The 12,880-nt window shown below is 47.7% G+C and overlaps 1 protein-coding gene across 1 annotated transcript in view; it reads left to right on the plus strand.

The window, feature by feature from the left end:
* The window catches only part of LGR6 (leucine rich repeat containing G protein-coupled receptor 6), a 135,254-nt gene that overhangs the window by 75,693 nt on the left and 46,681 nt on the right, over nt 1-12,880 (plus strand).

Below are 12,880 nucleotides of genomic sequence, written 5' to 3' on the forward strand. Positions count from 1 at the left end.
ACATCAGTGTGGTATCAACGTTATTCTCATACAGAATCCAAAACACAGGCCTGTACCAGCCACTGGAAAGAAAATTAACTGTATCCCAGCTGAAACCAGGACACCTTGGTACCTGGCACATGACATGAATCAAGGAGTTACCCACAGCTCCAGCCCATCCCCTGGCCTGCATGTGCAGGGATTTGTCCTCAGGTCACTCTGCTCCAGAGGAGAGAGAGCATGTGAATCAACATCCATCAGTACTAAAATGTGGGGTAAGAGGGAACCAGAAGTCTGGTGTCTTGGCTGCAGATCTGCAAAGCCCATCCAGTCCTGTAAAGTAACTTCCACATATTTCTGTCACATCCAAGTGATCAGCAATAGTCAGGGACCAGCTGTGACTGAGAGATTTACCCACAGCTATTCCTGCCCCAGCAGCCTCCAGCACTTGTGTTTGCAAGCACAGAAACCAACTGAGGCACACGTGAAATCTGGAAATGATTCCCAGACTTTTGCTGACAAATCTCCCCATTGCACTCACCTCCTCTCCTGTCCCTCAGTCATGCTCCAGTCCCTGCTCTGCCTCCAAGAGCAGCAGCTGCACTTCCTTTCATGAGGACTCAAGACCCTGCAGCACCAAATCAGATTCTTCTTGACTTCTTTCCACCCTGCACTTTGGGTTTTCTCTTTGGGTCTGCCCAGCAAGATGCTCCATACTGCTGGCAAACACCGCCTGAAACAACCCAAGAGGTCCCATTTCCTGGGATCCTGTCCTTGCAATCATTTTAGTTCCCCTTTCTCCCTCCCAGTCTTTGTTCTATGCATTCCTCTGGAATATTTGGAGGATTCTCTCATCGCTCTGCCAAAAATCTGCTGTTCCCAGCTGAAATCAGCTGCAGTCTCCCTGAGGCATGCTCTGGTCCCATCAGCACCATTCCCACTAACAGCACCTTCCCGTGTCAGATGCTCATATGACAGCAGTGCTGTCCTCTTCACATTGGCCCTGCAGAAGGATTTGATACCTTCACAAGCTGATGTGATGCAAACTGTGTCATATACACTGTTCTTTAAAATATTGAAAGCATTTTCATGTTTTCTACAAGTGTAATTTCCCATTGTATTCTGATTTCACTCCCGCTGTATTGACTTGTAACTTCTAAGTGGTGAAACAGCCTGATTTGTAATTCCCTGCATACACATTAATTGTACCTCTAACTAAAACAACCCACTTCCTCCACCCCATTGGTTTGCCACTGCTCTGATGTATTTAGCAGAATCCATTTGGACTCTTGTGAAAATGATGCGAAGACTGTTTCATCCCCTGTCCCTAAAGGCAGGAAATTATTTTTGTACATGTGGCCAAAGATTAAAATGCAAAAAATTACTTACAGCAATTTGAGAACATGTGGGCTTTGATGTTGACAAAGGAGGGAAGCTCTTCCCACTTGGTCAAATTCTCACAAGCATATAAACTCTTATGACAGAAGGAATCAGCGTGTCCTGAAGAGCTCAGTCAGTTCATTCCTCATTTTGCTTCTTTGATCTGTTTGAGATTTGACAGTTTGCTGTTCACCACAATATTCTCCTCTATAAATCACACGTGACGCAGTGAGGTTTCTGGAAGGTGTTGTTTCCATTGGTTGTTTAGAGGATAAAAGCTATGGAAAAAACCAGATATCTATACAGTCAACATAACACAGCAGTGACTTACAGTCTGTTGGCATAGGAGCTGTCTTGTGGCAAGACCATCTCAGCCCTTTCACCTGATTTACTGGCTGCAGGGCCTTTTTGAAGCACAGGGAAAGGGAAGTCAGGGAAGAGCAGTGAGGTAGCTCTTATGGCATCGCTGAAGACAGACGGAAGCAAAGCAACCACAAACATTTCCTTGGTAATTGTTGCTGCTGAGAGCAAAGGACCTTGAATTTCACCTCTCAAAGACATCTTTACAACAGAAAGCATGCCTGGAGCAGGAAAAAGAGCCCAGGACAAGTATCACAGTGCAGGCAGTATGCTAAAGAAGGTTGTTCCATTCTAGAGGACACTTGCTGCTCAAAACATTCCTGTCCCATCTCTGAAATCCCCTTTTCCCTGAGGCTCCTCTTCCCCGCAGCCTGCTCTGGAGAGCAGCACAGCTGAGGCAGTGGAGTTTTCTCCCCATTCCTGTTTTCAGAAGTCCGATCTGCATTTTGGTATTTCAAGGGTTTAATAGCATTTCTACAAAGAAGATAGTCTAGAAGGGTCCAAGAGCAGACATCTACCACATTCAAGTGAAAACTTCAGGCAGATGTGCCACGCATCTGGATGTGCTGCAGGTATCTGTCATGCACTGATGCAGCCATGATGTGATGAGTCCTTGCTGAAGTTTGGCTGCAGTTAGTATTCCTCACTGGCTCTGTGGAAGCAGGACCCTCTCTGGCTCCACTGCCATGACTCTTCCTCCCAGGTGTAGCTTGTACAATCTTAGATTCACCTGAAAATGGCATGTTGGCCCCTGTAGCTTGTGCAGTGGAACCAGTGCACAGACAGAGAAGAGATGATACCGTTTGGATTCAGGTGGGCTGATGTCTCTGGAAAGGACTGAGGCTTTCCTCCTGAGGCCACCTCTCATGATTTGGTTCAGGTATAATAAGCCAGATTCAGAGGAGTTACTGCTTTTTGGCACAGATCTTGAGCAGACAAGATTTTTCTGGTTCAATGTACCATGGGCTGTCATTCAACCTGCCTCTCTCTAGGTCTTCCCTCCACTTCACCCAGCTGTCGTGGAAGATCTGTCCTTGTCACCAGGACTGGCAGGAGTAGATTAGCAAGATCAGACCAGGGTTGAGGAGAAAAAGGTGCATTAGAATATAGATCAAGTTCAAGATTCAGATTTTAGACTTGTTCCTCTGTTTGTACTGACCTGATCCAAATCCAGGTCAGGATTCAAGAGTATCCCAGACTGGGAAACCAAGTGCATGGCTGGACCTTCGTTGGTATTCCAGCAGCTTTCTCTGCCATTCAACTTGTCTCCCTGTGTTGTTTAGGGCATGTTGCCCAGGACCTCTGAGGAGCTCTGGCATTTTTACTGCAATGATGAGCACCGATACATTTTCAAAAGCTGTTGGTAAATCCACTTGGCAGAACATGCATCACTCTCTTTTACAGGGGCAAAAACTGTGACTTGGTCACTGTGTTCTTGGTAGGACCCAACAAGCAGCTTCACTGCCTCCCCTTTGCAGCCCTGAGATAAGAGCAGTGGGATCAGCCCCGCTGGCATTTGGCATTGCAATGGAACAGCCTGGGCCAGGTTTGTAGTTGGGATGTTGAGGAGCTGGGACCAGGAGACTGGTGTCTTTGTGCCTCTGCTGTGACTGGGGTGCTAGATCCTTCCCTCATGGTGGGAGATCCTAAAATACCACCAGGAAGGAGATCAAATTCTTCTGAGTCACCTCCATGGCCTCACTCCACAACCTTTCTTCACTTGGAGTAAGTTTCTGCTGTGCCCACATCTCCCTCGGGCAGCCCAGGTGGATTTGTCTCCTCTGACTTGTAGCTGTCTAGATATTACTCACCTCACCTCATCAGCAGTGGAAAATGATCAGCATCTCCAGAGGGTGAATCATCTGTTATCTCAGAGCCCTGTCTGGGGCATGAATCACTCTCTGGAGGACTCTGATTTTCTCTTCTGGCTATGGAAAGACGCTATAGTTGGTTTCAAGTTCTGTGTGAATAAGGCTGGGCGAGATGTGGTTTTCCTACCCTTGGAGAGCAAAAAAAAATAAATGTCCGTGTCCCCACCCCTCACTTTTATCTGTCAAAACCAGCCCCCCAAGCTTACACAGACCATCAGAGCTGTGGGTACCAAAGCAGAGCTGAGCATCTCTCCTCCCCCATGGCCCTGTGCCCCACGACCCAGCACACACTTGTGTAGCCCTCAGGGAAACCTTTCAGAGGAGATCATCGTGCCCAAAAATACAAGTACAAGGAGCAGCTTACCCTCTAACCAGGGAGGTATTTCTCTGCATTTCAGAGCTGGAGGGATTTGACTTAATAACCAGAGTTCTGAGGGCAAGTCAGAAATGAGACATGGCTACTGGGTACATCACAGACATGGGTGCTGTCAGTAGGAGGAACTCAGCTGGTCAAATAAGAGCCTTTTCTGCTTAGGAGTAAAAAGCATGAAATGCAATGTGGTTATCCCACTACAATGACCTCAAGAGCTTTTTTGAGAAGATTTAAAGACCACACACAGGCTGTCGAATGTATCTTCAAGGAACAGTTCTCTTTAGCAGTGCCCTAATAAATCCCTGCCTACATTTGTTCTCCATCCATTATTTGCTGTCTTTGAGCAATGAGTTGATGTGAAGTTTATGTAAAGGCAATGTCCATATGTCTCATGCTTGTGAGTGCCCATGCAGTGAATGATCCCTGGATTCATCTCCCAGAAAGACAAGTGTTGTGTTGTTTGTCAGACTAACAGCTAAAAGTTTAGCTAACTTCAGTCACTTCAGAACTGGAAAATAATACAGAAAAGCAGGTGTCTGCATGAATTGCTATCTCCTCCCAAGAATGGTGGATGTGATATAAGACATAGAAACTAATTCATCAAATGCATCAGATGCCTCATTTGTGCACACTGTGTGTAAAAAGCAGCAGCTTCATCTCTTTACAGCTTTTGAAATTCTTCCCTGGAATGTGCAGAAAGTAGGTCATTCAGCTCCCAACAACCTTGAGCTGGGCCATCATGTGGCCCCATGATGATCCCCTGAGTCGATTCCTCTCTTGAGACTTCACCTTCTAATTTTCCCATTCACTGAGCTGGTGGTTGGCAAGGGGGTGGAAGGGGGTGAGGATGAGGGACTCCCTTGCCATGCCCCAGCACTTCCAGAATTCACCAGTTGTGCTGCCAAGTGAAGAGGTCACAGCACAGGTGGGTGATTTGAGCTCTGTTTGTCCAGCAGCTTGGCAGTGGTTAAACCTCCCTGGCTATGCCCATCAGGTGCTTTAGTCACCTCCAAACTTCTCTGTGTTGACTGTAACAATCCAGCAGGGCCACCAGGAACTCCATTTGGATAAGAACTCAAGAGATCACTTACACCAAGCTGAAACTGGTGGTTGCATGTCTGTCTAGATTGTACCTACACTGCAATTACTGCAATATTCCCCTTAAATAAGCAAATGTCCCTCAGAAGAGACTCTGACAAACACTTAAACATAATTCCACCGTCATACCCCTCTCATATGCAATGTCACTTCCCATCTCAGACTGTAAGAGCTGTCAGGAAGAGGTACATGCTACCTTGACTGCCTTCAGTGTGTGTTCCAGGCACATTGTAGACACTAAAAAATTATAATCACAGCTCGCATCCACAATCCACACACACACTCTGCCTCCTAAAGTCATATAGTTCCAGAGTGTTTTCCATTGACCTATATTCCAGAGTGTTTTCTATTGACCTTTATTATGGGGACTCATGAACCTTAACCCACTGGATTATCCACACAAGTCCCCGGGGCACACTGCACATCCCTGGTGACAACTCAATAGACACTGTGGACAACGGGTCCCAGATGTTCCATACAGTAGATGTGTCAGTGCAAAAGGGAGATGGGTCCCAGATGTACATGCACTGATGTTTAAGCACTCCTAGTGATCCACAGAGAAGCTTCAGGTAAACTGGAGATAGGAAGGCAAGCAAGGAAAGAAAAACATTTAAACTGGCAACATCTACCATAGAGTCATGGAATCATGGAATGGTTTGGGTTGGAAGGGATCTTAAAGCTCACCTCCTTCCACCTTGTGCCATGGGCAGGGACACCTTCCACTAGCCCAGGTTGCTCCAAGCCCCCTCCAACCTGGCCTTGGACACTTCCAGGGATCCAGGGGCAGCCACAGCTTCTCTGGGCAGCCTGTACCAGGGCCTCACCACCCTCACAGGAAAGAATTTCTTCCCAATATCCATCTAACCCTGCCCTCTGGCAGTGGGAAGCCATTCCCCTTGTCCTGTCATTTCGTGTCCTTGTCCAAAGTCCCTCTCCAGCTCTCCTGGAGCCCCTTCAGTAGGCACTGGAAGGGGCTCTAAGGTCTTCCCAGAGCCTTTTCCAGGCTGAACAGCCCCAGCTCTCCCAGCCTGGCTCCAGAGCAGAGGGGCTCCAGGCCTTGGAGCATCTCCTTGGCCTCCTCTGGACCCCCTTATTGTACTGAGAGCCCGAGATGGACACGGTGCAGGCTTGGCTCTGGGGGTGTCTCGGTGTGCAGTGACCTGTTCAGAGCCCCTCTCCCCAGAGCACAGTGTGTCCTGTTCCTCCTGTCCCCAAGGGCTGTTTTTCCTTCTCTTTCCCAGCTGGCTTGTATGCTTGACAAACACCATGTTTCCCAGTAAATGTGCAGGCCCCACATTGCTTGGTAGGCCTTGGAGCCACTCTGCACAGACTCTGGCTGCTTTCTGTACCTTCTCCATTTCCCTGTGCCTGGCACCATGGCCAAGGGGGGCAATGCCAGGCGCACAGAGAGAGGGCTGGTCGGGGGAGCTGGCACAGCTGCCCAGCTGTCAGCAGTTTCTATAGCTGCACAGAGATTTTGGCAATTCTTCTTGTACCGTTCTGACCTGAGGGGTTTTGGAGGTGTCTGTAACCGGGGATAACAAAGCCCTCTTGTCTACACCATAGGCACTTTGTGTGGAGTCTAGGTATTGCTCTGATTTCATTTCCTGAGCATCCCTTGTGGAGGGCTTCCCAGAGGAACATGCCCCATTAAGTCAGGAGTGAAGACTCTTTGCAGTCCAAACAGAGCCCTGCAAACTTTTCCACCAGGTCTTGTTTCACAGCCAACTGCAAACATGTTTATGTCTTGAACCTCCATTCACTGCCTGGGGTTTTCACGAGAGTTTTCAGCCTGGAAATGGAACTAGGCAACACCTGTGAGTGTTGCTTGAGGGCTGTGAACTCTGCAGGTGCAGAGAGCCCAGGTTTAGAAGCAGGCCTACAAGGCAATAATGTGTCATTCACAGAATAATACAATGCTTTGGGTTGGAAGGGACCTTAAAGGTCATCTAGTCCAACCCCCTGCAATGAGCAGGGACATCTTGAACTGCTAGATCAGGTTGCTCAGAGCCCCATTCAACCTGACCTTGAATGTTACCAAGGATGGGACATCCACCACCTCTCTGGGCAACCTGTGTTGGTGTTTCAGCACCCTTATCATAACAAATTTCTTCCTTATATCTAGTCTGGATCTCCCCTCTTTTAGTTTAAAACCACCACTCCTTGACCTATTGCTACAGGCCCTACTAAAAAATTTGTCCCCATCTTTCTTATAGGCCCCCTTTAGGCACTGGAAGGGGCTCTCATGTCTCCCCAGAGACTTCTCGTCTCCAGGCTGAACAGCCCCAGCTCTCCCAGCCTGTCTCCACAGCAGAGGGGCTCCAGGCCTCAGAGTGGCCTCCTCTGGACCCACTCCAACAAGTCCATTCTCCTACCATGTCTGCAGTACATGATGACAACAAGAACATAATGGGCAGAGCAGAAATTTTAACCCTGTTTCCCTTTTCCAGGTGACCACTGCAGTCCTTGGCTGCCTTTGTTCTATCCCAGTTGATATTAGTTGATGGAAGAAGCCCTTGCTCTTCCCCTGGGTTATCTGGGCAGGCTCAGGGACCCAGCACATCCTGCCTCTGTGTGTCCTGGCCCCACCAGGTGCTGTGCCAGGCAGAAAGAGCAGCATGTGTGGGGCTGGCTTGCAGGGGAGTGTGGCAGAAGGGGACAGACTGCCCTCAAGCAGGTGGCTCTGGAGCCATCCTGCCTCCCTTGCTGTGCCCTCAGCTCCTTGCACAGCAGGTTCCCGGGGAGCTCACCAGCCAGGCACTGACTCAGTGTGTCTGGGAGCTCTGCCTGAGAAAAGAGCTGAGGTGTTGGCCCCAGTCGTTAGTAAGTTATCAGAGAAGTTTAGCTGCAGTGACATCATCTCCTTCTTATGTTACTACAAGGAACTTAGATCCTATTATGGGAGAGGAGGTAACTCAATCGAGCCTTTCAAGATAAACTCAGACAGGAAGAGAGACATGATTGCCTGGAGGCACCAATTAGACATTTCTGGTGAGATCAGCTCTGTTCAGCTGACACATGTGCACACTGGGGCCAGGGAGACAGCCAGCACCTCACTCCAAAGAACGAGTGCCTGAGGGGGGTGGTCTTCCTCCCAGGGCTGCTGGGTCAGTCCTCACTCCTTCAACAGCCACAGCTCTTCCTCCAGAACATCCTTTCTTTATGTCCTGTGTTCTGCTGTGAACAGAGAATTATAATGCAGAGGAACTCTCTGGTTTGGAGAGAGTACAGCCCCGTCCAGCACCACTCAGTGCTGCATGTGATCTTTGGTGGCAAGTCTCCTCCAGCTTTGTCAAGGGAAACAACAGCCCAATGTATTGCAAAAAATACTGTGAGGATGGGCTGAAGTTTGAGGTCCCACTGCCCTGTGATGACTGGGCTGTGGGGAACAACCCAGTCTACACTGCAAGCCAGTTACTGCACATAACTGGTCTAAGGCACCCAGACAGTCAGCTCTTACTGGCTCTGCTGTGTGTAAGGAAGGAAAAAAACAGCAGCAATAATTGGGATATTTCCTGACAGCGTGGCATTGAGCCTTTCTATTGCTTTCCAGGCTGCAGCAAAGGAACCAGCTGGCAGGCTGAGGCATGCTCACATTTAGTGCTGACCTGCCCCTCTCACCGTGGCTCTGCATAGATGTGAACATCCACTCAGGGAACAAAGATGGCAATGCCTCAGACCAAGGCACTTTTGATGTTCTTCCAGACAGCTCACTCTCTACCCACCCCTGTAGTCCTTAGAAAAGAAAATGGAATAAAGTCTGAGGTGTCTCCGGGCCCTTTTAGGCACTTTTGACCCAGTGTCACCTTGAAGTCATATAAATGCCCTGGAACTCTAAGCAGTAGATGCAGCTCTAACGCCAGGAGCTGAGACTTTCCAGCAGCTGGTGATTTTCATAAGCTGTTGTTCTTGAATGTCCCACTTAAAATCAGCTCCTTCTAAACGCAATGAGCAGGATGATGCTCTTCAGGGCCTTGCTTGAGCCCGTGAAGTCACTCAGAAATCTTGTCCATGCTGACATCTGGAGTCGCTGTGTGTCATTCGCTCTCCAGACCCACGGCACTGTTTGACAGCAGGTGTGGGATGAAGTCCCACTCCTAAGCCCTCCAGCAGCTCCGTGAGAGGCGTCTTCCTCTGTAAGCAACCAACGGGTTAAAGCTTGCAAGGAAAGCCAGCTGAGTGATTTGGTGAAAGAAAGATTAAAACATCTCCGTGGAAGGTGAGGAGCCAGCCCCAGCCTGCGCTGTCCCATTTACCCACTAATCGGCCCAATTATCTCAGGTATAAATCATAACACAAAACACTTACAGAGCCAGAGTCACACACTGAAGAAAGGAGAGAACTGTTGGGTTGGTTTTTGTTTAGTATAATTGATATAATTACTAACAGCTCCGTGCCAAGAACTTCAGCATTTCTGCTTCCAGAAGAGAGTAGAGAGCTGTCTGAAAGCCATAGCAATTAGCAATCCCCACATGCACAGCTTTTATTAGAAAGAATGCACCTCTATTCCAGAAAGAGCCAGCAGGTCCCTGAGGAGCAATTAAACATCCCAGAGACCTTTTGGTGCCAGGAATGCAGCTGTCACTGAATCCATGTTCCCTGTCCCCTCGTCAATGCTGCAAAGGCACTTAAGAAGTCCTGCCCATTATGCTGCATATGAAATGCTTTCACTTGTAACTTCCTTGATCCTAATTTTAACTTCCCTGGCTCCAGATGGGTGCATCTTGCTGTGCTGAGGTCCAAGCAGGCTGCTGTTTCTGAGAAGGCTCAGGCCCAGCACATCACTACCAGCAGAAAGTCTCCCTGTCACTCTACTGAGGAATCTGTCTGGGCTCTGATCTGCACACTCTGAAGCATATTGAGACAGTAATTATGTGGCTGAAGCTCCCCAACACCTCCCGAACATGTGACCCCAGAGAGTGTCTCATGGACAGTGGCCACATATTCACAACTCACCACTAGGCAGCTCCTGCAGAGCTGAGGAGCAGGAGAGCTGGGGTTCATCTGAGTCTTGCAGAGGTGACCTCTCACTGCCAGCAAGGTGTGGAGATGTGGAGCAGAGTCTGGCTTGGAGCTGTGGCAAGTCCAAAGCCAGAGGTCATCCAGGAGCATTAACAGTCTCCTTGGATGGATCCAAGTTATTGGCTCTGTACTAACCAGAGGGAGGTGTCCCTCCAAAAAAATCCCCCAAGGCCCCCAAGCTGCCTCACTGGCACTTTTCATACTGATGGACCAGGGAAAAAAGAGCTTTTCCTGAGAGTGTGCTCAATAGCCCTGGAGCAAAGCCATCGACATTTATGGTTTCCCCAGCTCCTGGGGCACTGTCACACTGAAACCAAACTCCCTTGTGGGTCATATCTTCACCCAGGAGTTCATGAAAAAAGTGAGACATAAAATCAGACAGCCGTGGGCTCCACCTTGCTCCCCTGTCCCTGTCCCAGCTCAGCCTGCTGTACCAGTCTTTGGCTCTGCTTTAGCATCTCTGTTTCTGAAAGCTTAATTTGTTTTGAGAAATGATAACTATTCTCTGTGGGTATTTTCATTGTCTGTTCCTTAATTAATTAAACTTGAAACTGAGCATTCACTTTAAAAAAAAATTCAGTAAACATATAGGGATTTGGATGAAAGAATGTCTCCAGAAAAAGTAAGCAATACTTCTTTTTTTTAGCAGATTACGGTGCCAAAAACTAACAGACTTCTTATGCTGAGGAAGAAATGGAAAAAAAATAAGAAAAGATTAACATTTCCCACACAAAAAATTTTTGTCAGAAAGTTCTTGTTTGTCCTAAAACATTTTCATGAATATGTTTTCAAATAGAATCTTTAATCTTACCTTGAGCTGCTGCAGGGTTTGCTTTTCTGCTCTTTACTCTTTGGGTTTGTTGTCTCAGAAAGATGAATGATGTTATTTGCTGACTTGATTGCAATCTTGGGGACACTTGGTAAATTGAGGCAGAACTTGAAACATGCCCACCCTCTTCAACAGGAAAATTCACAATTCATTGTCCTGTATCAGCCCTCTGAGCAAAAATGCAAATCCTGTGGCAGTGAAAGTGAGATTTGGGTGTGATGTGCTTTTCTCATCCACAGAAGAATCAACAGAGCTGGCTGAGAAACTCTCAGCTGAACAGCCTTGCACCAGGAAATGTCACTTTGTGGCAATGCAAGAGTAGTGGAATCTGGGAAAACAGAATACAGACAGTACCTCACCAGCCTCGGTGGTTAATGCATTAATGTGGCAAAATGGGAGTAATAAAATAGTTATTTAATCCATCCTAGATGATCATTTCAGTCTGAGGTGGTGCTGTATCAGAACTTGTACACTGCATTTAAAGGACACTTGTCCAAGGAAGATCTCAGGAAGGTTTGACTGCCCTTCTCAACCAGGTTCAAATTTCCATCTTTGTCCAACCAGGGCAGGGAATGCTTCTTTCTGTGGTGTAGGGAAAGGTCTGTTTCCCAGGATCATCTGAGAGTTTCACACAGGAAACACCTCCCATACCCCATGCAGGGAGCACAGTCTGACCCGGTCTCTTCCCTGCTCCCACCTGAGAGGGGACATTTGGTCTCCTCCTGCAGACCAGAAGTTCATTGCAGTGCTTTGTGACCTAGGAAATGTTTGTGCTCTTAGAATAAGGGTCTAGTGCCAGGGGGTAACAGTGTCTGGAGGTTTGCTCCAGTGTTCAACTTTAATCAAAAATATTACTTTATGTACTGTAAGTAACACAGTCAAGAATACTAATTTCTTTACCACATTCCTTTCAGGAGGATTGTTGAGTTGAGGGCTGGGCCACGACAGCTCTGTTAACTTCCTTCTCTCATGCTTTGATAAGAAACAAAGTGCTTTCTCTTTGCAATTTGAATTCAGAGATCTTTCCTTTAGATAGCTTGGAAAAATAAAATAAGCTGTGTTGGCTGATGGAAATTAAAATTTGCTTTTTCCTTGGTATAATTGTTTCCTGGTATTTCATCCAAATGTGAAGTGTTTTCCTCTTATATTTTGGTTTTAAAATCTACAGATAACACATTGTATCCTGCTCACCATTGTTGCAATAAGAGATCTTTAGAGAGATGATTTCCAAACCTGACTTTTAAACTTTTTTTCGTAATAAGCTTAATATTTTTTGGCTTCTCGTTCTGTTTTGAAGGAAAAACAAGTCTTCAAAATTAAAGTTTCTCACCAAATTAAACCTCAAATTCAGCCGCCTTAAGGTTTTCATCATGATTTTAAAAAAAGCCATTGGCAAAGGAAGGGGGCAGAAAGGCCCAAACTTGTGCAATACAAGAACACGGGTTTAATTCCTGCGCCGTGACATAGGGTCTGACTCCTCCACAGTGCCTTTGCAGGTACCTCTGGGTGTCCTGGTCAGGTGCTGGACCCCAAGCAGGGCTGCCATGTATTTCACATTTGCAGACAAACCCTTCTCTTGGGGCTTTGGCAGCATGGTTTGGTTTGGCTGTCCCGCACGGCCGTGGGCGGGAGAGGGCTGTGGGGTACCCCAAACTGGGCCGTGCCTCCGCAGACTGCTCAGGCACATCCATGGCAAGCCCAGCCCCAGGGGATGCAGCTTTGATGCTCAGTTTTAAGTGGGGTGGCTGCAAGCCACAGCTGGCCAGTGCCCGTCTGGGGGGCCCACATGGAAGGACTCAGCCCAACCACTGTGTTTCAGAAGCTGCCATCCATTGGCAGCACCAAAGGACCATCAATAAAGGATGATCCTTGGCGGCCGTCAGACATCTCCAAGCATAGGCAGGAGCCTCGCACCGATGCCTTCTTTTGTTAATCACTATTTACAGCCTAATCCAATCTCCCTGGCCA

This window comes from Chiroxiphia lanceolata, chromosome 25, assembly GCF_009829145.1.
Source record: "Chiroxiphia lanceolata isolate bChiLan1 chromosome 25, bChiLan1.pri, whole genome shotgun sequence".
NCBI classification, from domain to species: domain Eukaryota; kingdom Metazoa; phylum Chordata; class Aves; order Passeriformes; family Pipridae; genus Chiroxiphia; species Chiroxiphia lanceolata.